Here is a 23,602-nt window from a genome sequence, read left to right as displayed (position 1 = left end):
CTGCTCCCTGGTAGCATCGGACTTCACCCCGTAAAACTCCTGCTTCTAGTGCTTACCATGCCCCTGTGCAATATTCTGCTATTGTTTAATTTAACAGCTTCGTCGGGGTGTAATTGACATACCGTCCATTGTACATTGTAACTGGATACATTCTGAGCTGTGCTTGCACTCGCAAAACCATCACCACAGTCAAGATGATGAGCACAGCGGGGGCGCCTGGGGGGCTCAGTGGGTTAAGCATCTGATTCTTGATTTGGGCTCAGATCATGATCTCACGGTCTCGGGATGGAGCCCCCCCCCCCGTCGGGCTCCACTCGGACATCATGGAGTCTGCTTGGATTCTCTCTCTCTCTCTCTCTCTCTCTCTCTCTCTCTCCCCCTCCTCTGCTCACTTGCTCTCTCTCTCAAAAATAAATAAACATTAAAAAAAAAAAAGATAATGAACCTATCCATCAACTCCCCAAATTTCCTCCCACTCCTTTGCAATCCCTCCCTCTTGTCTGCCCCCCGCGCCCCGCCATCCCCAGGCAGCCCATGAGTTTCCAGTCACTGCCAAGCTGCTTCCATTTTCGAAACTCTTATGCCAAGACAGTCACACCATACGTGCTCTTTTCCCTCTGGCGTCACGATATCGAGGCGTTGTGCACGCTGTTGCGTTAACAACCAACTTACAAGTTTTACTGCCGAGCGGTGTATTATCACAGGGAGACACGTCCGTTGGTTCATCCGTTCAACTCGAAGGACATTTACCCTGTTCCCAGTTTTCAGCTCTTTCAGGCGGAGCCGCTCTGAACATTCACGTACGAGTCTTCGTGGGGATGTGGGCTTTCACAGTCCTCTTGGATGAGGACTCGAAGTAGAGGAATTCCGTTGTAGGATAGGTGTACGTATACCTTTTTAAAGAAACTCCCAAACTGCTTTCCAAGCGGTCCTGCCAGTACTCTTTTACTTCCCCTCCACTCCCCAGTGGGGTATGAGACTCCAGAGTATCTCACGCTCTCACCAATACTGGTATGCTCTGTCTCCTTATTTCTAGACGTTCTAATAGGCCTGTAGGGGTACCTCGTTGTGGCTTTAATTGGCACTTACCTAATGACCAATGATGCTTAGCGCGTTTCCATGTGCTTCCTTGCCATCCGTATATCTTCCGTGGCGAAGTGTCTGTCTCTTTAAACACTCTTTCAAAGAGCAGAAGTCCTTCATTTTGATGATGTTCAACTAATCAATTTTTATCTGTGATGAAGCATGTTTTTGATGCCTTTTCTAAGAAATCTATGACCTAATCCAAGGTCGCAAAAGATTTTTCTCCCTTGTTTTTTTTTTTTCCTCTAGAATTCTATAGTTTTTGGTTTTACATTTCAGGTCTTTGATCCATTTGAAGGTCTATGATTAATAGTCACACATGGCGAGAAGTATGGATCAAGGTTTCTTTGTTTGTACATAGATACTACAATTATTCTCCATCATTTATTGAATAGACTGTTCTTTCTTCATTGAATTCTCTTTGCACTTTTGTTGAAAGTCGGATGCCCATATATGAGCGGGTCTGTTTATACACTCTTTGATCTGTTGCATTGATTTATTTGTCTATCTTAACACCAATACCGTCCTGTGTTGCCTACTGTATTGATTACTAGATGTCAGGTAACGTTAGTCCTCCAACTTTGATCTTCATTTTCAAAAGTGTTTTGGCGATTCCGGCCCTTTGCGTTTCTGTATGAATTTTAGAATCAGCTTGTCAGTTCCCCTCCCCCCCAAAAAACAAACTTCCTGTCTTATTGGGATTGCATTGAATTGACGGATCAATTTGGGGAGAATTGATATCTTCACAAGAATGAACCTTCCGACCCACTCACACGATACACCTCTCCACTTATTTAATTTTTATTTGATAACTTTTATCAATATTTGGTAGTTTTTCCATGCACAGATCTTGTACATTTCTTGTCAGATTTATCCTCAAGTATTTCACATTTTCTAGCACGTGGTATATTTTGTTCCAATTTTCAATTATTCTGTGAAAGTATGTAGAGGTACAATGGATTTTGGTGTATTGATCTTGAATGCTGGACGCTTGTTACATTCCCGTATTAATTCTGGTAGCTTCTTTGGTAGACGTCTTTGGATTTTCTGCATAGATACGTATCGGAGAATAACGACAGTTTTATTTCCTCCTTTTCAACATGAATGACTTTTAATTGTTTTCATGCCTTATCACACTGGCTAGACCCTCTAGAACAATAGTAAACACAATAGGAAGAGTGGACATACCCGCCTTGTTCTTGATCGTAGGGGGAAAGCAATCAGTACTTCACCAGTAAGTATGATGTCAGCTGTGGGTTTTCATACATACCCTTACCAAGTTGAGGAACTTTACTTCTCGTCATAGTTTTCTGCAAATTTTAAAAATCAGGAATCAATGTTGGATTTTGCTGAGTGTTTTGCATGCATCTATTGAGCTATTCATATTTTTAAAAATCTGTTAACATAGTGAATTGCATTGATTTATCCTCAAATGTTAAACCAACCCCTCATTTCTGGGATAAATCCCACTTGGATCAAGAGGTCGTATTCTTTTTATACATTGCTAAAACTTTGTTATGAATTTTTGCCTTTATGTTCATGAGGGACACTGGTCTGTAGTTTTCCCTTCAAATAATATTCTCTCTGGTTTTGGTATCAGGGTAATGCTGGACTGTGAGAGTTGGGAGATAGTCCCTCCTCTTAAGTTTTTGGAAGAGTTTTTGTAGAATTGGCATTATTTCCTTATTAAATATTTAGTGGAATTCATCCATGAATGAATTCTTGTCTGAAGTTTTCATTATAATAAGGATATTTTTTAATAAAATTCAATTCCTTTAATAAATACGATTATCGGAATATCCATTTGTTTGTGAGTGAGCTTTGGTCCTTTGTGTTTTTCAAGTTTGCCTATTTTATGAAAATTACTGAATTTATTGGCGTAAAGTTCTTCATAATCATATTCTCTTAGTATCATTCAAAAATCTGTAGAATCTATAGTGATTTACCTCTCTCAATATCGGTAAAGATCATTTGTATCTTTTTCCTTTCTTTTCTTTCTTTTTTTTTTTTTTTTTTCCTGATCAGTCTGGCTAAAGTTTTAGGAATTGTACGGATCTCAAAAGATCAGCTTTTGGTGTTCATGGTTTTCTGCTTTCTGTTGTATTGTTAATTGTTTTTCTGTTTTCTGTTGTAGGGCTATAAATTTCCCTCCATACTGACTCATACATTTTTATATTTTGTCTTTTCCTCCACAGTCATTTCAAACAATCGAATTTTCCTTTGATTTCTTCTTGGACCCATGGTTTATTTCGAAGTGTGTCATTTAGTTTCCAAATACCTGGAGGTTTTCCAGCTATTTTTCTGCCATTGAGTTCTAATATAATTCCATGTGGCCAGAGAATATACTCTGAATCTTTTTAAATTTATTGAGACTTGCTTTATGGCCCAGAATATGGTCTCTCTTGGTGAATGTCCTGTGTGCACTTGTGAAGAATGTGTATCCTGATGTTGTCGGGTGGAACATTCTAGAAATGCCACTCAGGTCAAGTTGATGGATACCGCTGTACAAATCTTATAGGGCCTTACTGATTTTCTGTCTACTTCCTCTATCGATGCTTGAGAGAGGGGCACTGAAATTTCCAACTCTGATTGTGGATTTATCTATTTCTCTTTGCGGTTCTGTCAGATTTCGCTTCATATATTTTGAAGCTCTGTTATTAAGTGCATAGATGTTTAGGATTGCTATACCCTCTTCATAAATGGAGCCCATTATCATTATGAAATGAACTTCTTTGTCTCGGGCAGGACCTACGCAGTGTTTAGTCTAGGGTTAATTACTCCTTGCCCTTGAGGCAAGAGCCTTCTGAGTAGTCTACTCAATGCTGTAAGAAGCGGGAGCAGTTTCCACTCTGCCTGGTGGGAAAAGGTATCATTGCGGGCCCTATGTGAGCTTCCAATACTATTCTCTTTAATCCTTCTAGGCGGTGCTTTTCCCACCTCGGGAAGCTTCATCATGTGCATCTGCTGACGGCGCCCTATGAAAACTTCAGGGGACCTTCTGCAGACCTAGGTGTAACCCCCTCCTCTTCCATACTCTTCTCTGTGCACTTTGGCTGCCTGGGCTTTCTGGATTCTTCTCTCCACAGGAAGGCACTGTGTCCCACCTTCTCCCTGGGCGGTGACCAGGAAACTCTCTCAAGGCGGTAAGCTGGGGTAACTGTGGGCTTACCTCACTCATTCCCCCATCTCTCAGGGATCCGTGTCCTTGACTATGTCATGTGTGATGCTTTGTTTTTTTTTTTTAAATTTTTTAATGCCGATTTATTTTTGAAGGAGAAAGAGGCAGAGCATGAGCGGGGGAGGGGCAGAGAACCAGGGACACACAGAATCTGAAGCAGGCTCCAGGCTCCGAGCTGTCAGCACGGATCCCGACGCGGGGCTCGAACCCACAAAGTGTGGGATCGTGACCTGAGCTCAAGTCGGACACGCAATCGACTGAGCCACCCAGGCGCCCCACGCGTGATGCTTTACAAGACATCGTTTCACATGTTGTCACTCCTTCAGGTGGAGCATAAATCTAGTCCTTTTCACTCCATTTTGGCTGGAAATAGAAGTCATCATCTCTTTTTTAACTTGTTCATTTTGAGGTATCCGTGTTGACCTATGACTACAAAAGTTGAGGGCTTAGATTTCTCACAGAAGGTCCTCCACCCTTCCAGCGCCACACATCTTCCTTTCCTGCACCGTCCCAGTAGACATCCGGTGGAAATTAGCATTAAATGTTCGCACTCTTACGACTTCGGAAATAGTACTCTAGCTGAGTCCTGTGGTATACCAGGACTGATGCTCTTTCTTTCATATCTTTCCGTTATCAGTAGAGTTAATATTTGCCTTTTTAAATGGTTTGCTTTGAATCAACAAAACTAGAAGGCAACCAACAGAATGGGAAAAGATAGTTGCAAACGACATATCGGACAAAGGGCTAGTATCCAAAATCCATAAAGAACTCACCAAACTCCACACCTGAAAAACAAATAATCCGGTGAAGAAATGGGCAGAAGGCATGAACAGACACTTCTCTAAAGAAGTGGCCAACAGGCACGTGACAAGATGCTCAACGTCGTTCCTCATCAGGGAAATACAAATCAAAACCACACTGAGATACCACCTCACGCCAGTCAGAGTGGCTAAAATGAACAAATCAGGAGACTATAGATGCTGGAGAGGATGTGGAGAAACGGGAACTTTCTTGCACTGTTGGTGGGAATGCAACCTGGTGCAGCCGCTCTGGAAAACAAGGTGGAGGTTCCTCAAAAAATTAAAAAGAGATCTACCCTATGACCCAGCAATAGCACTGCTAGGAATTGACCCAAGGGATGCAGGAGTGCTGATGCATAGGGGCACTTGTACCCCAATGTTTATAGCAGCCCTTTCACCAATCGCCAAATGATGGAAAGAGCCTAAATGTCCATCAGCTGATGAATGGATAAGGACGATATGGCTTATATATAAATGGAATACTATGTGGCAATGAGAAAGAATGAACTATGGCGTTTTGTAGCAACGTGGATGGAACTGGAGAGTGTGATGCTAAGTGAAATAAGTCAGACAGAGCAAGACAGATGCCATATGTTTTCACTCTTATGTGGATCTTGAGAAACTTTACAGAAGACCATGGGGGAGGGAGAGGGAAAAAAATAGAGAGGGAGAGGGAGGGAGCCAAACCATAAGAGACTCTTAAAACTGAGAATAAACTGAGGGTTGATGGGGGGGTGGGAGGGAGGGGAAAGTGGGTGATGGGCGTTGAGGAGGGCACCTGTTGGGAGGGGCACTGTGTGTTATATGGAAACCAATTGGACAATAAATGTCACATTCTAAAAAATGGTTTGCTTTGTTGTCTAATGGTTTATTCTTCTACTTTAAGAACTTCATACTCAAATAACATGAAAGTCATGTTATTTGGGAGGGGGGGAGGGAGGTTGCTGAGAGGTCTGGGTTATGTGGGCCAGCACGTGTCCCCAGCACAGCAGAGGCGTAGGGCAGGGACTCTCGCTTTGAGACACGGCCCCTGGCCCTCTGCATACGCATTACACGTCCCTGGTATATTCTGGGGCTGAAGGAAAACATGGAGATTGGGGTAGAGAGGGTAAGAAGCATGAGCACAGAACCACACATGAGATTCTAGTCTTATCTATGGTACTAATGTTCAGCAGTATCTCAAGCAACTCTCTTTTCTTTTGAGGCCCCCAGTTACTTATTTATCTGTGATGGGGGCACGAAGTTAAAATGATTAGAGGTCTCTTCCAGGTCTCCAAAGCCACGCAGGGTTGGAGGTGACCATGGAGAGACATCAGGGGCCTGACAAGCTTCCCAGTCCCCTTCCCCCAATTCAGCCAAGACTCGGGCATTTCTTTGCGCATAAAAGGGGACAGGCCTGGTCATGTGGGGCCATCGCGGGCTCTCGTGGTGGGAGCCACAGGAGGCAGGTTTCAGATCGAGATGGCGATGAATTCAAGAAAGACAGGGGCGCCTGGGTGGCGCAGTCGGTTGAGCGTCCGACTTCAGCCAGGTCACGATCTCGCGGTCCGTGAGTTCGAGCCCCGCGTCGGGCTCTGGGCTGATGGCTCGGAGCCTGGAGCCTGTTTCCGATTCTGTGTCTCCCTCTCTCTCTGCCCCTCCCCCGTTCATGCTCTGTCTCTCTCTGTCCCAAAAATAAATAAAAAACGTTGAAAAAAAAAATTTAAAATACCGGAAGTGGGGCGCCTAGGTGGCTCAGTCGGTTAAGCGTCTGACTTCCGCTCAGGTCACGATCTCACTGTCCGTGAGTTCGAGCCCCGCGTCGGGCTCTGTGCTGACCGCTCAGAACCTGGAGCCTGGTTCAGCTTCTGTGTCTCCCTCTCTCTCTGCCCCTCCTCCGTTCATGCTCTGTCTCTCTCTGTCCCAAAAATAAATAAACGTTGAAAAAAAAATTTTTTTTTAAATAAAAAAAATAAAAAAAAAAGAAAATTTAAATCATTCATATACTTGCAGGGAGGGATGACAGAATAATACAAATGGCATTTAGAGAAAATGATAAGATACCATCTATGCTTGTCATAATAGAAATGCAAATTGAGGGGCGCCTGGGTGGCGCAGTCGGTTAAGCGTCCGACTTCAGCTCAGGTCACGATCTCGCGCTCCGCGAGTTCGAGCCCCGCGTCGGGCTCTGGGCTGATGGCTCAGAGCCTGGAGCCTGCTTCCGATTCTGTGTCTCCCTCTCTCTCTGCCCCTTCCCCGTTCAGGCTCTGTCTCTCTCTGTCCCAAAAATAAATAAACGTTGAAAAAAAAAAATTAAAAAAAAAAAAAAAAAAGAAAGAAAGATAAAGCCTCCGTAGGTAATGAGCTCCCCATCACTGAAGTGTGTGAGCAGAACCTGTACCAGCCTTGGGCCAAGTTCTGCAAGCTTCCGTTACAATCTTCGCACGAGGCACCCGAGCGTCCAACCCAGGGGTTCTCAACCAAGGCAGTTTTCCCCCAGGTGACATTGGACGATGACTGGGGACATCGCTGGGTGTGACACCTCCGGGTGGAGGCAGGGGGGGTGCTGTAGGCATTTAGTGGATAGAGGCCGGGGAGGCTGCTAAACATCTTAGCAACTCCAGGAGACCCCAGGCAACAGAGAATCGTCCGGGACAAACTTAGCGGCATCGAGGTTGAGGAGTCCCCGATGAGCCCCCGCCTCAGCCGGGCACTCAGCACAGAGGCTGGCACACGGGGGGCAAGCGAGACGGGGAGGGGAGCGACCTGCAACGTAGGGCAGGGGTCTGCTTGCCTCGCTGTCCCCCGTGCCCACAAGGGCCCCATAGGAGAGTTGTCCAGCACGGCTTAGGGGAGCGTTCCCCACCCCAAAGCACAGACGGTGAATTCGTGGTCCGACCGGGCCATCCCTTCCCGGATTTGTGACCCATCCTGGTCAGCGAGGAGCCGGACTAGACCCCCACCCTTTCTTCCACCCTCTGGACTAACTGCCCCGTTGTCAGCTGAATGAGCCAAGACTTGAGCTTCCTCTCTGTATCATGGGGCCATCAGCAGACTCGCTTGCAATGGGGAACCATGGAAGGATTTGGAGCACAGGACCGGCATGCTCAGACGTGGGCCTGTGTTACTTTCCTGTTGCTGTTGGGACAACTTACCGCAAACTCAGTCGCCAAAACCCGTGCAACCCCATTCTTTTAAGGTTCCGGAGGCCAGAAATTCCAAATCAGTTCCACTGGGCCAAAGCCCAGGTGTCACAGGGCCGGTTCCTTCGGGAAGCTCTGGGAGACAATCATGTCCTTGCTTTGTGTAGCTTCTGGAAGCCGCCTGCGTGCCATGGCTCTCGGCTCCTTCTTCCCATCGCTTTGCCTTTTCTCTCCTGCTTCTGCGGACACATGGCATTTCTTTCCCTTTTCCGTTATCAATTTTCCCTCTGTCTTTTTATAAAGATTATATCAGTGGGCTCACCCGGACAGTCCAGGCTACTCTCCCCCCTCCAGGTCGTTCATTTAATCACATCTGCAGATTCCTTTTTGCAATACGAGGGGCAACATATTCACGGGGTCCTGGTGCTACAATGTGCACGTTTGGGGAGGTGGTTATTATTCGGCCGAGCACAGAGGCCAGACAGGAAACAGACTGCAGCTCCAAGCGGCCAAGCCATGGACGAAACTAGAGGCCCGGCCCAGCTACGAGGCCATTTGGGGGACTCCACTGTAGGGTGACAACTTTCTCCAAGGTGTCCCAGTAACACTCCAGGACCCCCTCAGAACACTCTGCACGTTGGGGAGAGGATACATGGATCAGGTCCCCACATTAATATCTGTGCGGCCTCAGGCCGGTTTCTGTCCCTCCCCAAGCCCTGTTTCCTGATCTGGCACGGAGGGATCATTAACCCCATCACTGCCTGCAGGACTTCAACAACATCAGATTACCTACCATCCCCAACCCCCTACCCCCCTTGCCTCTCTCCACTTGATCAGGCACACTAGTCTTAAACACACCAACATTACGTGCCTCAGGGCCTTTGCACTAGCTGTTGCCCCTGCCATGGATGCTCTTCCCCAGATACTGACATGGCTAGCCCCTTCACGTTCGTTTCTGCGTTCAGTGTCATCGTCTCAGAGAAATTATCCCTGAACATCCTATCCAAAAACCACACTGCCATCACTCTATCCTCTCTTCTGGCTCTATTTCAGTTTATTTTTTTTTAAATGTTGATTTATTTTTGAGAGACAGAGACAGAGAGAGTGCACAGGGGAGGGGCAGAGAGAGAGAGGGAGACAGAGGATCCGAAGCAGGCTCCACGCTGACAGCAGAGAGCCCAGTGCGGGGCTCAAACCCACAAACCGTGAAATCATGACTTGAGCCCAAGTCAGACGCTTAACTGAGTCACCCAGGCATCCCTCCGCAGCGCCGAAGCAGAGAGGGAGTGGGGAAGAAATACCCCGACCTCTCCCTCCACCCCCGGCCCTCCAATCTCCAGCCGGTGCCTCCACTGGCCCAGACCACGAGACGTCAGAGCACAAGGGAGCCGAGAGCAGCTGGACATGGGATTCAGCCTCCCTGGGCACCAAGCAAGGCAAAAAAGGGCAGGGAGGGGATCCAGCAACAGGAGGCAGGTGGTGGCCGCCATATTGAACGTTTGTCTCCTCCCCAAGTTCATATGTTGAAAACCTAGTGCCCAAGGTCCTAGGTATTAAGCCGTTAGGCCATCAACTCCGGCTCTCGTCATGATCTTACGGTTCATGAGTTCGAGCCCCGCATCGGGCTCCGCACTGTCAGCGCCTGGGACTCTCTCCCGCTCCCTCTCTCTCTGCCCCTTTCCAGCTCGCGCGCGCTCTCTCTCGCTCTCTTTCAAAATAAATAAATAAACTTAAAAAAAAATTTTTTTTTTTAAATCTTTAAAATGATCTGTCTTCCCATTCAACGTGTAAGGTTCATGAGGATGAGGATTTTTGTCTCTCTTCATTATAACCTCACCCCCAGGTGCTGTGAACGTTGCCCGGGTGCCCGTAGGTGCTCCGTAAACGACTGTTAATGAATAAGCAAAACCACACCAAACAATGGGTCTAAAAGTAAAATGCTTTGTGGGCAAGAGAGTAGCAGGCTTATGCATGAAAAGCTGTCATACTGTGGTTGGATTAACTCCTTCGGAGCGGACCCGTCTGTGACTCATGCAGCAGAGAACAGAATGAGGGGAAGGAAGGAAGCGTTCGGTCACCTTTTCCTCATCCAGGGTGACCCCCGGGGCCCCCTGCCAGCTCTGGGTATTGTGCCCAGGGCACCTGCTCCCCCAAACTGCAGGCTGTGCGATGCTTATTTAAGAAACTTCCAGATCTGCTCTGGCCCCCTGCAGATTCGGCCAAATGAGTCCTGCCAGGTTTTCCCCTCAGGGAACGGTAGCATTTTTAGGCCCACCTCCCCTTGATTCAGAGTGGGCATGGCAATCGCGGGGGAATCTGGGGCCTGGTGGCCGTCCAAGGAAAGAGGACTGTGTCTGGGGAGGCTCTCCTAGGCTATGAGAAGCAGCTGCGGGAGACCTGGGACGCTCCCCAGGTCACTCCCAGTCCGCACCAAAGTTGGCCCTGCCGTTACCTAGCCCTGGCGCGCAGAGCGGCTGAGAAGGCAAGCCATTTGCGAGGTCAGGGGGCCTTGGGTTCAAATCCCAGAGCCTCCTCTTGCTAGCCCTGGGCCGCCTCCTCCTTGAGGCATTAGTTCTCGGGCTTTCTTTGTGCCGCTCTCCTGAGCATGACACGAATCAGAAAGTCCCAGCAAGCGCCTGGCACGTAGTGGGCACCCCCACGCCGTCCTGCCTTGCCTGGCTTCTCTTCTTAAGAGCCCTCCAGAGACTGTCTTCACCGAAACACCGAGAGTAAGTAAGTAGCCAGACGCCAGCCCATCCTCTACCCGGAGCAGCGTCTCCGCGTTTGAAAACTTCCAAGGCGAGGAAACTTCTTCTCCCAGGCCGGCTCCATCCACCTCGGCTGCCACCTTGAAAGCCCCTCCGCCTTCCCCCCCAGGGCCTATCGCCGCCGTCTTAAGAAAAACCCTCGTCTCTCCCGGTGCCTGGAGTCGTCGCCCGGAAGGGAGGGGGAGCCGAGGGGGACGCGCTAATGGGGGACGCCGCGGCAGAGGAGGAGACACAATGGATGAAAGAAGAAAGCGCATCCAAACACGCGTTCTTGTTCTCGAGAAGAAGGGCCAAGTCTGACTTTATAGCAACAGCTTTGAGAGCAGCAGCGGTGGGATTTCATGGCAGAGGTTCCGCGGGAAAATCAATAAGCGGGGCCGCTGTTTGGAGAGGCAGCAAGAAAGGCCACTAACGAGGCCAGATTGTAACAGTTCTGCGAGCAGCCACAATGCTCACCTTACACGGCGCGGCCGCGCGTTAGTAAATAATAAATCACAGCGGCCGGCGGGCGGCGGCGGCGGCGCCGGACAGAACGCGGCGCGTTTGACTGCAAAGCAGACCCGGGGCCATGAATTATTCACCGCCGCGCGGAGATAAAACACGGCCGCGGGAGGAGGCGCAGCCCCGCAAACAGGTGCCCGGCGCGGAAATCTGCCTTTTGATTACGAGCCTGGGCCGGGGATGGGCCCGGCCGGGGCCCGCGGTTCGGGGGGCGGCGGCGCTCGGGGCGCGGGGAAAAGATGGGATTAATCAGGGGCGGCAGCCGACGCCCCCCAAGAGCGATTTGCCAGACTCCGGGGCTGGGAACGATTAGGGCAGGCCAGGCCCGGCAGGGCTGGCCTGTGTGTGCACGCACGCCCTGGGTGCTGCAGCCTGCCTGTGTGAGTGTGCACGTACGCAGGGCATTCGTGTGTGCGCGGGCATGTATGCTGTGTGTGTGTGCGCGCGCGCGCGCGCGCAGCTACACGCGCCTTTCGGTTCCCCTTGGGAGTGCCCATAGTGCCCTTGTGGTCTGTGTGCCTGCAGACACTTGGGACGGGGCGCGTGATTATGTGCAGACGCAGGGTACGAGTGTGGGAACCTGCCCGTGCCTGGTTCTTCCCGCAAGCGCGTGCGCGCCTGGGGGGGGGGTGCACGTGCGCGAGGACACACGGCATGCGCGTGCGCCGCGTGAGCACGTATCTGCCGGGCACCTGTGCTTACCGGTGGTCCTGGAGGTGCAGAAGCCGCTTTGGGCCGTCGTCCCGCATACCCAGCGTCTCCGGACGCGCATGTGGGCACACGCAGGGTATGCGTTTGCGTGTGGCCATATTTGCACGTGTGGTATTTGCGAACAGGTGCGCGGTGCGTGCGTGTGTGCGTTTGCAGCATGTGGGGCAGGCACGCGTGTGCAGGCGGGGGGTGTGTGCCCGGCGCGTTTGTGTCGGCGTGCGCTGCGTGTGTTCATCCGTGCCTTGTGACGTCTTGGAGGTTGGTGGTGCGCGTGCGTAGTACAATTGTGTGGCCTCGTGAGTGGTTCTGGGCCAAGGCGCTCACGCGCGCCCTGAGTACCTGTATCGTGTGGTCCTTTGCATGGCTCCCTGCCGGAACCAAAGCACACGCCGGAGACCGTGCGCGTGATTATGTGTGCCCGTGTGTGTGTGTGTGTGTGTGTGTATCTGTAGGGTGCAGATGGGCACGGGGACCTCAGCGCGTTCTGTTTGTGCTCACATACACGTCATCGCAGCGGGGCCAGCCGCATGTTTGCGGCGGCCACGTTCTCCCCTCGCTGCCCATCTAAAAGCCAGTCCGAAATGCCACTGCCGCCACAGAACGGATCACAGCACAATGCGTCTCCAAGACATAATGAACAATGTGCGATTTACTGACGGCTTCCTGGAGAGATGGAGAAGAGACTTTACCTCCTATTTCGCACCCCAGATTTCTTTGAAAGCCACGGTAAACACCTCTGCCTTCTTCCCCAGTGCCCTGTGGGGTGCCTCACCTTTTCCTTCCCCCTCGTAAATGAGTTTTTCTTCATTTACTCAACAGATTTTTACCGAGCCCCGCGCTGTGTTGGGCCTTGGAAGATACCAAAGGCAGTAAGAAAAAGAATCTCAGATTTGGGGAGCCCAGGAGAATAGTGTAGGTCAGACCCATGCACCTGTTGCTAGGACACACAGTAGGAAATGGCTGGTACCCTAAGAGGAGGAATGTGTCAGAAAGCTCAGAATGGGAAAGAGATGCCTCATGACTAGAGAAAACCCAGAGGTCTCCCTGGAGGTAGCGGACTGAAGTTGGGCTCAGAAGACTGGGGAGGATTTGGCCGTGCCAAGATGGAGACATGGGTCAGGGAGGAAGTCGAGAAAATAAAAGCCTAAGGGTGTGTCTCAGTCAGGGTCCAGTTAAGAGACAGAAACCAGGTACTTGAACAGAAAGAATTTAACATAAAGAATCGTTAACCAGGGATTCAAGCCTAAAAGGTAAAAAAAAAAAAGAACGCTCAAAGTTTTCATACCGTTGGCGACCGCAGGACGTGACCACCAGCTCCGGAGCTCGGAAAGCAGAGAGCAGGGTGGAATTATTAAAATTTAGAAGCTTAGAGGCAAAGCCCCTTGGGCCTGAGATCCAGACCTTTGAGAAGGAGGCACCGTTGGCCGTCACGGGTGTCTCTGAGCTTGGAGGCGGGGCTCCCCAGGCCCAGGAGCCAGACCGCTGGAAAGGGGGCGCCAGCAGCTGGTGCTGGTGTGTCCAGGGGTGCGACGAGGCTGGTTCTATAAGAATTGGAAAATCATGGGGCGCCTGGGTGGCGCAGTCGGTTAAGCCTCCGACTTCAGCCAGGTCACGATCTCGCGGTCCGGGAGTTCGAGCCCCGCGTCGGGCTCTGGGCTGATGGCTCGGAGCCTGGAGCCTGTTTCCGATTCTGTGTCTCCCTCTCTCTCTGCCCCTCGCCCGTTCGTGCTCTGTCTCTCTCTGTCCCAAAAATAAATAAACTTTGAAAAAAAAAAATTTAAAAAGAATTGGAAAATCACCACCTGGGCTCAGCTGCTGCCCTGGGACAGAAAATGCTGTTGCTGTGGTGAAGAGTCGTGGCCAGGGAGATGCTCACGGAGCCGCCAGCAGACAGGACGTCCACAGGAAGGAGCGAGACCCTCCCTCTCCCAACCTCGCGGTCTCCCTCCAGCGACGGGATGCTGACATGGAGCCCGAAGAGTGGCTTTCGGAGCTGCGGCCCCTGCATCACAAAGCTGAGGCCAAGAGGGCAGCTTCGGGGCTGAGAGACGGTAACTCAGTAACTGTCACAGTCCACCCCTTTGACCAATCGGCATCGGGAGACACCCTCTACGCCCGTGTGAGATTCCGTGCAGTAACACCACAGCTGGGTCTCTGCCTGACATTCTCTCCACCTTCAAAATGAGGAGATACGTTTTCCACTGGAGTCACCCCGGGAACACCGAAAGAATCCGGAGTGAGCTTCCTGCCCGGAGTCCCACCAAAGGGCTTCGGGAAGGGCCGGCAGATGGCCGACCGTGCACTGGAATAGAGAGGTGTAGCCCCTGGCCTCTGGCTCCATGGACCCTAGAGCCTGCAAGTATTTGGGAGTCCGCAAGTTATGCCAAGCCGCTTCCCCACTGTGACCCTCGGCTTTGTCTTCTGCCTGCCTGCAGTGAGACCCAGAGGAAGATGTCAGCCTCTAAGAGCAGGACTTCCTGTCTCCTCTGCCACTTGGGATGTCTTGTGCTCTGATCCCAATGGCTCTGATTTAGAAGACGCTTGGGAAGCGTTTCCGTGGGTCCTTCAGTGCGGTATAGAATAGGAATGGTAAGCCTGGGACCCTGAGCCTGGAGGGGTACCTCCGTAGCCAGCCCAGACCCACCCAGACCCACCCAGACCCTTGAGGAGGGGCCCCTGCTTGAGTCCTCAGGGTTGCAAACAGGCGCTTAGAGAGCCGACAATGATCTCCCCTTGCCGCTTCCTGCCGTAGCCCCTGCCTATGCCCAGCCTATTTGAGTGAATATCCTCATGATGCAAGGTAAGCTCTGTCTGTGCCCAACCCCAACCCAAGGATGACTGCTTTCTTGTAAGTACTCCAGGGCCTGCCGTGCGCATCCCAAGGAAGAAGGCGCTGACGGTAGAATGTCGGGCATCCTCAAGGCTGCCATAGTACAGTTGTGCAGGCCGTGCACTGCCAAAAGGTTCTTGGCCGAGGGGAAAAGCGGGGGCTAAAACCCATCCTGGAGTCCTCCCCAAAGGTCGGGAAGACGTTACCTAATTCTTACAAGGCACTTTCTGGACTAGGGCCGGAGCTGGGTATCAACATACCTAGGACAAACCAAGTCACCACAGTGATTCTACACGTTTCTGAGCTCCCAGGGGCTGCGCGGTCCTCACCCACTAGGAGATCTCTGAGCAGGATCGAGTCACAGCTACAAATGATCTAATCTAACATGCTGCCCCTCTGCTTGCTCCTAATACTGGTGAAGCCTGGGCCCCCTCCCTCAGCCCCCCGGGCGGCCACAAGAAAGGAAGCCTGTCCTATCTCCACAGGCTGCAGGCAGGCCTGCTACTCAAGCCCAGCACCTCTGGGGACTGACTTTGGGCAGGAGGGCCTGACTTCAAGTGCCTCGGTTCCCGTCTCTGTGAAATGGAGGTAATCACGGCTTCTTCCAGAACCACTGGGAGGATTAACCGCAGTGATAACAGAGTTACCACTTCACATAACCTCCTCCGAATACTTCACATACACCAGCTCCTTCCAGAAAAACCCTTTAGGGTGGGGCCTGCCTGTCGCTTCGTTTTCGAGGTGAGCAATCAGGCTCAAAGAGGTTAGGTAACTTACTCAAGGTCACAGCTACTGCGGGGCGGGATCCAAACCCGAGCGGGTTCTAGCTTCTGTACGAGGCTGCCCCTCTCGGGGGGGGTGGAGGGGTGGGGGGGGAGAGCACGTGGCAAACGCCCGACACGGCACCGGGCACATGGGAAATATTCCATAATTGCAACTCCTGGTATATTTTTTCTGTTAGGATGGGTCCTGCCTGGCTTGGGGTTATCTCCGGCAGTCACTAGGTCAGCTGTCGCCATCCATCCCTAGCCAGGGCCCAGCATTCCTTTCTTCCTGACACCAGCCCTGGGGTCTCCGGAAAGGCCAGCCTCTGACCCCTGGCCAGGGCGTTATCAGTCTGTCTCTGTCTCAGGCAGCGATGGGCTCCCTTTGAATGTTCCCCCCGCCGACAAGCTGTGTGAGCCTCCACGAGTAGCTCGGCTTCTCTGTCTCTCAGTTTTCCCGTTTAAAAACCGATCAGGAAACGATGTATCCCCTCGCATTACCATGAGGATCCGACATCTCGTTCCGTGCGGAGTTGCCTAGAACAGCGCCTGGTGCAGAGTAAAAGTTTGAACTCTGTGAGTCGTCATTGTCTTTCCACACTATCCACCTTTTATCGTAAAGCGTGGTTTGTGACGGTCCCCCCAGCGGCTGGGGAGTCCGTTAGAGCACCGAGTCTGGCCAGTGGTTGCCATCGACCCCATGAGAGGAGGTCCAGGGCGGAATTTCCAGATTCAGGACTTCCTGCTCCACGGGATGATTGATCACGGCTGCCCAGAGCTTTGGGTAGAGAAGGATCCTGAAGCCTTGTCTGGGCCCAGAAGGAACAAGGGATGTCACGGACCAGCGATGCTCGCGCCCAGCATGAGAGAGGCAGGAAACGGCCTTTGCTTTGGCTTCCCCCACAGGAGGTGGAGCCCAGACAAGTGCAAGGTTGCCGGGGAGGTGATGTCAAGAGGACCCCGGAGTAAGTGGGGCATGAGAAGGAAAAGCAGGGGGCGCGTCTGGCTGGCTCGGTCGAAAGACCACGCGACTCTTGATCTCTGGGTTGTGAGTTCGAGCCCCACGTTAGGTGCAGAGATTACTTTTAAAACATCTTAAAAAAAAAAAAAAGAGGAAGGGAAAGCAGATAGCCAACGAAGGGGGCAGTACGGAGAGGGGTACCACTGGGGCAACGCGGGCTCGTTCCTTCTGGGGGGTTCTTTCTGGAGACGGCAGCACACCCCTCAGGATCACCCTGCCCGTGGGCGGGACAGCGGGAGGGTGTAGCCTCCGATTCTCACGGCCCAAGCCTGGAAGAGCTGCTCTCTGGGCATTAACTCTTTGGCACCTACAGGATCCTGAATGCAGCTCCTTCAGCCAGGAAGTAGCCCTCGAGCAGAGAGATTCAATAAGCTAGTGGAGACCGAGGCGGGTCTGCAGTGACCTTTGGGTGGAACGGGGAGGGGTCTAGGGCACCTGGGACACAGGTCGTGAGTGCTTTGCATATGCCAACACACACCGTGTCACCTGCCTCCCTCCTCCCTGCTCCTTCCTTACTTCCCTCCTCCCTGACCCGCCTGCCTTCTTCCCTTCCCTCTCCTCCTCCCCCCGCCTTGCTTCTGCAAGTCATCTTCTGTGCACCCGTGACTCGCCGGGCCTCACACTAGGAACTGGGAGTCACAAAATAAGTAAAAGCTCGCCTCTGCCTTAGCTGTGCAGCCTGGTGAGAATGGCTGAGACACCCCCCCCCCGTCTCCCCAAAGAGGCAAGAAGACGCCCAGAGCAGCTAATAAATGGTTCCAAGTGGTTCCTTTTCAGGCACTTTCATTTTTAAAAGCAGGGCCCAGGGGCTGAGCCGGGGACTGGCAATTAGAGGCTGAGCCCGTGTTTGAGAGGAGGGTGCGAGGAACGCGGACACCTTGGAAAAAGTAAATTTATCAGGGCAGAGGACGATCTTACAGGGTATGAAATTTACAAAAGCTCCATCCGAAGAAACACTAATTACGGGCCACTTTATTGATGTTTAATTCAAAATCAGAAGCTAATGCAAGTGCCCTTCCCTTGGAGTGGGAAGGAGGCAGGAGACTTCCTTCCTAATAATTTACTTAAACCGAATTTCATATGGGAAATTAATTTGCCTGGAATAAAAGCAAGACATCGCTCCAGAAGTAAGAAGTCACCTTGAACGAGTCTATCCTCACATGGACAGCTCACTTGTCTTCCAAGCCTGGCAAGTTCCATCGGGCGAGAATTCTGGAGGAAAAGCACGGCTGTATTTTGGGGTCCTTGGGGCTGTAGTTGTTTTCTATCGCTGTGTGACAAACGGACACAAGTTTGTCAGCCTGAGGCGACGCAAGTGGACTCTCTTCACAGTTTCTGTGAGTCGGGAGTCCGGGCATGGGTTAGCGGAGGTCTCATAAGACCCTGTCAAGGTGCTGGCTGGGCTGGGTCTCATTTAATCCTCAGCGTCCCTTTCCAGGATCCTTCAGGTTGTTGCAAGAATTCAGTGCCTTGACACTGTAGAGCTCGTGGCGCCTTTTAGCTTCTTCCAGACCAGCAAGCGAAAGGATTCTAGGACCCTCGCCATCACCTGATTCGGTCAGGCCCACCCAGGATAATCTCCTGTCAGTGAACTCATGGTACAATGATAGGAGACCTCATCACAGCGGGAGGAGCGAGGCAGGGTGAGGAGAAATCCTGGGAACCATCTTAGAATTGCCTCCCGGGAGGAGGTGGCAAAGGAGCTGGCTCCAACCGAACCTTCCTCAGCCCGAGCTTGTGGATGAGCCATTTTGTGCTGCTTGGCACAAACTTAGTCCTGCTGACCTCGAGAGAAATAGCAGAAGTGTCTTACGTGATTGGCTGGGCAGTAATTCCAGGAAGCAAAAAGGACAGTGTGAAATCGTTGGAAATGATCTCTCCCTATCTGTCACAAGCATTTCATCTTAAATTTGAGAAATGAGTATTCATTGACTTTTTTTACCTTATTATTATTATTATTATTACATAGGACCAAGGCAATTCTTCTGAGTGTGAGCCTCCCCCCTGGAGCTCCCCGTAATCATTCTTACGTGAGTGAAACCCGTAGCATTCCAGGTATGACTTCCAATGTCCCTCAACGTGGAGTGAGAGTTGCAGTGCACCTGCCGAGCCATGTGAATGCAAAATCGGTCTAGCTATTTCCGACGTCCGCGGCCTTTCCTAATGACTTTGTTCCCTCCTTATGGTGACCGCGCCGTTTTCCAGAAGAACTGCCTTCCCTGCGACTCTCCAAAGCATTCGCCTCCTCGGTTTTGCGCTCCCACACCATCGGCTTACGTAATAGTTAGCGTCGTAATGTGATTAATGACAAGAACCAGCGCCCCTGGCACAGAAACACGCTTGGGAATAAATTCAACCAAACAGGGGTGGATCTGCCCAGCTCCGCGCTGTGGAGCGCGCACGTGCGGGCACACAGCACCGCGGTGTGCCAGCTGGGGTCTTTGAGCCCCAGTGGCCCGCAGCCAGGCCGTTTAGAGAAGACAAGGACAATAGTGGCTCTGTCTGGCAAGTTGGTTAGAAGAAGATCGGTGGGGAGCTCTTCTACCCAACCCTGAAACGGGAAGTGTTTGGGCAAGTGTGAAGTCTGCCGTGAGTCCGAAAGGGTGTCCGGGGCTGGCCCTGCTGTCCCCATGCCTCCTATGTATCTGCTTGTCTTGAGCCCAGGCGTCCTTCGTGATGCCATGGGAGTGAGCGAATTCTCCCCTCCCCACCTCCCGGGGAAGGAGGGAGGGCTGTGGGGCTCTGTGGGCTTAGTCCTGGCTTCCTCTGCCCAGCACCGTCACTGCCCCCTGGGGGTTGTAAGAATCTCCGCCTGGGGACGAGCTCTATAGCGGAGTCTCCAATCCAGTCAAACGCACTTGGTGACTCTGTCCAGATCCAAAAGGAGAGGGGGATCCCCTGGGTCTATTGCTCTCATCCTCAGATTCTGGGCAGCCTCCACTCACCCCTGGCATTCACGGGCACTCCGAAGTAATGCAAGGAAAGACAAGAGCCTGACAACAACGGCCATCGTTATTGTTATTTCTTTGCCCTCCCATGTATACACCCTTGATATGAACCATATCCTGGGCTACGTGCTTTACGCTGGTCGGCTCGTGTAATCTTTGTATTAACCCTATCAGGTCGTTAGGATTAACCCCATCTTACAGACGAAGACGCTAAGGCACAGGATGTCCTGTGGTTTGCTCATTATAAAAGCCAGGAAGCTGGGATTCAAACCAAGATCTAGTGAATCCAAGGCCATTGCTCTTAACCCCACGGAATTGGCTCTTGGACTTTAACGTGCAAAGAGTTCCATTTTGGGGGGAAGAGCTTGATGAAAATGCCACATCCTGGGGCCTTACCACCATGGATTCGGATTTGTTAGATTTGGTCAGGACCCAGGAATGTGGGTTTTAGCCAAACATGCCACATAGCCGGAAAGCCTGGGGTCAGTGGGTATACCATGCCACGCAGTGCCCTCCAGGACTGCCCCTTACCTGAGGCTCGGCCTCCTGCGGTCCGGAGCCGTGAGCCGATTCTGGACCTGGTCCTGAGTCTTCTGGGGACCCTGCCCAGAAAGAACTCCTGCCTGAGCCAGTGGAGGCCCCTGAGAGGGCCCTGGGGCCTTCCACAGAATGGGCTACCCCACCTGACCATGGCCCTCAGGCTGGTTGCACGTTGGACTCACCCGAAAGCTTTAAAAATACTGATGATGCCCAGGGGCTCCTGGGTGGCTCAGTCGGTTAAGCGTCCGACGGTCCTGATCTCGTGGTTCGGGAGTTCGAGCCCCGCACTGGGCTCTGTACTGTCAGTGCCTGGGATTCTCTCTCTCTCTCTCTCTCTCTCTCTCTGCCCTTCCCCAACTCTCTCTCTCTCTCTCTCTCTCTCAAAATATATAAATAAACTATCTGAGTCGGTTCTAAGGTGCAGCCAGGATAGAGAACCACTGAGTCAAAGGAGAAAGAGTTCAGCCCAGGACAAGGAAGACCTGTGCACCGTTTGAAGCTGTCCAGCACGGAGAAGGAAATCTCGGGAAGTCGCGAGCGCTCCGACTCAAGGCATGAAAGACAGGACCAGGTGACGAACGACTACTGGTTACGGAGGATTAGGGGGCACTGGCGGGGCCCCGGGGGGGGGGGGTGCGGAGGCTGCCATCAGGAGACAGATGGAGTGTCCGGCCTCCAACCTGGAGAACCTGTGCTGTTGCACGTGAGCAAAACAGACCGGGTCGGGGGCAGAAAGTCAAAGGAACATGAGAGGCCAGAGCCCGGCCGGCTCACCTTCCCATTAAAAGGGAGGGCGGCCCCCCAGCCCTGTCATCATTAAGATGACATCACTCACAGTAACAGTGGAGTGAGGCCTGTCCTGGACCCTTCAGATCGTGATTGTGTGATTTAATTGTTATGAAAAATTTATGATGCTTGTGATGTGGCCGCCCTCTTGCAGCTGGGAGATTAGGTCTGCGCGCTGCTAAAAGAAAAAAAAAACAAAAAAACTCAATTACAGAGGATTTGAGCCCAGCCGGTCAAATACTTTTGGCCTTTCTATTCAACCAGGCTGCTGTCCTTCTCTCAGGCAACGTGCACCCGTGCACACACATGCACACATGCACACATGTGCACCCTCATGCACATGTACACATACATGCACGCACACCAACACCTGTGAACACGCACACGTACCTATGTGCGCATGCACACGTGCACATGTGTGCACACATGTACGCGCACACACATGCACACATACACACGTGCACACGTGTGCACATGTAAACATGCACGCACACCTACAGCTGTGCACACGTACATATGCACACGCATGCACACGTGCACACACATGCACACGCATGCACACGTGCACACACATGCACGCACACCTACGCCTGTGCACGCGCACACACGTACGTATGCACGCGCATGCACACGTGCACATGTGTGCACACACGTACGTGCATGCACACACGTGCACACACGTGCACACGCACACACGCACGCATACCTGCACCTGTGCACACGCACACACATACGCATGCACACGCATGCACACGTGCACATACGTGCACACACATGCACACATATGCACACGTACACATACATGCACGCACACCTACACCTGTGCACATGCACGCGTACGCATGCACACGTGCACATGTGCGCACACACGTAGTGCATGCACACACACGCACACATACACATACGTGCACACGCATGCACGCGCATACATACATGCACGCACACCTACACGTGTGTGCACGCACGTATGCACACCCACACACACACGCATGCACCTATGTGCACACACATACGTGCATCCACACACATGCACATATGTGCACGCACACATGCACACATACACATACGTGCACACGCACGCATGCATGCATGCACACACACACTGGCACTCGTGCTTCTTGCATGAGAATACGCTGCACAGGGTAATCTCCGCCCCCCAGGTCTCTGCCTTGTTCTCCTTCTGCCCTCCTCTTGTCCTCTGGTCTGTCTTGCTTTCTGTGTGTCAGATGGACTGTCCAGTTTTAACTCTTCTCCAACATTTCCAGAGAAGCCCACCCACCTGCCTCCATTTCACAGTTTCCAGTAAGATGTGTCGGAGGGGCCACTAACTCCAGCCTCAAAGGAGTTGTTCACCTAGTTTGTTTTGCAAGGGACGCCAAGCAGACATTTTACACGCATGAAGGGCCATATGACCCTGGTACTCTCTCATTGTTGACGAAGCCATGAAGGCGCCCCTCCCCCAGGGAAGAAGGTGGGGCAGGGACTTGAGCCGGATAAATTGCAAGCCCCCAGCTTACCCAGGCGCGGGCCACCTTCTTCTCCCCACCCACGTGCATAGACACAGAGCGCTGAGGCTCACACTAACATCTACGGGCATCCAAGAAGCTGGGATGGACAGACAGCATTGTCCCCACTGTACAGAAGGGGAAACTGAGGCCAAAGAGATGCAAAGAAGCCACTCGGTGAGCTGCAAGTATCAGAGGCAGGAATCAAACACAGGACCCGGGGTCGGAGCAGTGGAGAACTCAGCAGGGCTCCCAATCCGTAGGCCAGTATAGCCGAGTCCATTCTGATTGGTTAGTGCCCATGCCCGCCTGATTATTAAATTCCTTCGTTTCTTGAATCCCACCCTGGCCCTCGGCTCTGGGGATGGCAGAGATTGGACAGGGAGAAGCTGGAGGCCTCCGGGCCTGCGGAGATGGGCGCTGCAAACATTACTGGGGCTTGGCTTAGCGGATAAGGTTGGGGGGGATCCCAGCCCAAATTCCAAATGGGTTTCTTCACCAGCGGTTTCCACCAGTGGAAAAGACACGCTCCCCTCCACCTCGCGTTTTCAGTCCCCGAAAACCGAATGCATCACTTGACTCCTTGGGCGCCTTTCCAGACGATCTCCCCATCTGATCTGTACCTTGGCCTCTGATGGATTTACAAGTCCAGCCTTGGCCCCGGTTTTTCTGTGCCTTCTCGTGTGCTGTTAGCATGGATGTCTTAATACGCCAGCTGAGACTTCTTAAATCCACATTGAAACAACTGTTGGGTTTTTATACCGTTGTAAAACTCTTTGTAGGGTATTCATAGAAAATGTTTTATTAATTGCCATATGTTTATTGATTTCTCTTTCATGTCGGTTCTTTTGTTCTTTCTTTGTAGTGGCAAAAGATCTCTCTGCATCATCATTTGCAAGTTATCTAAAATGTCAAAGGTGTTCTTTTGAAGTTTATTACAGATCACATGCCACAAGGCCCGGACTCTGGGTATTTGCAGCGAGGGGGGGGGGGATTCCTGCACGGACTTTCAAAGCTCACAAAAGAATTGAGATCATATTGGTTT

This window comes from Lynx rufus, unplaced genomic scaffold (assembly GCF_022079265.1).
Source record: "Lynx rufus isolate CCGP_SWC_20201006 ecotype Redwood Valley unplaced genomic scaffold, mLynRuf1.p SCAF_16, whole genome shotgun sequence".
NCBI lineage: Eukaryota > Metazoa > Chordata > Mammalia > Carnivora > Felidae > Lynx > Lynx rufus.
Note: the sequence above shows the minus strand (reverse complement) of the source record.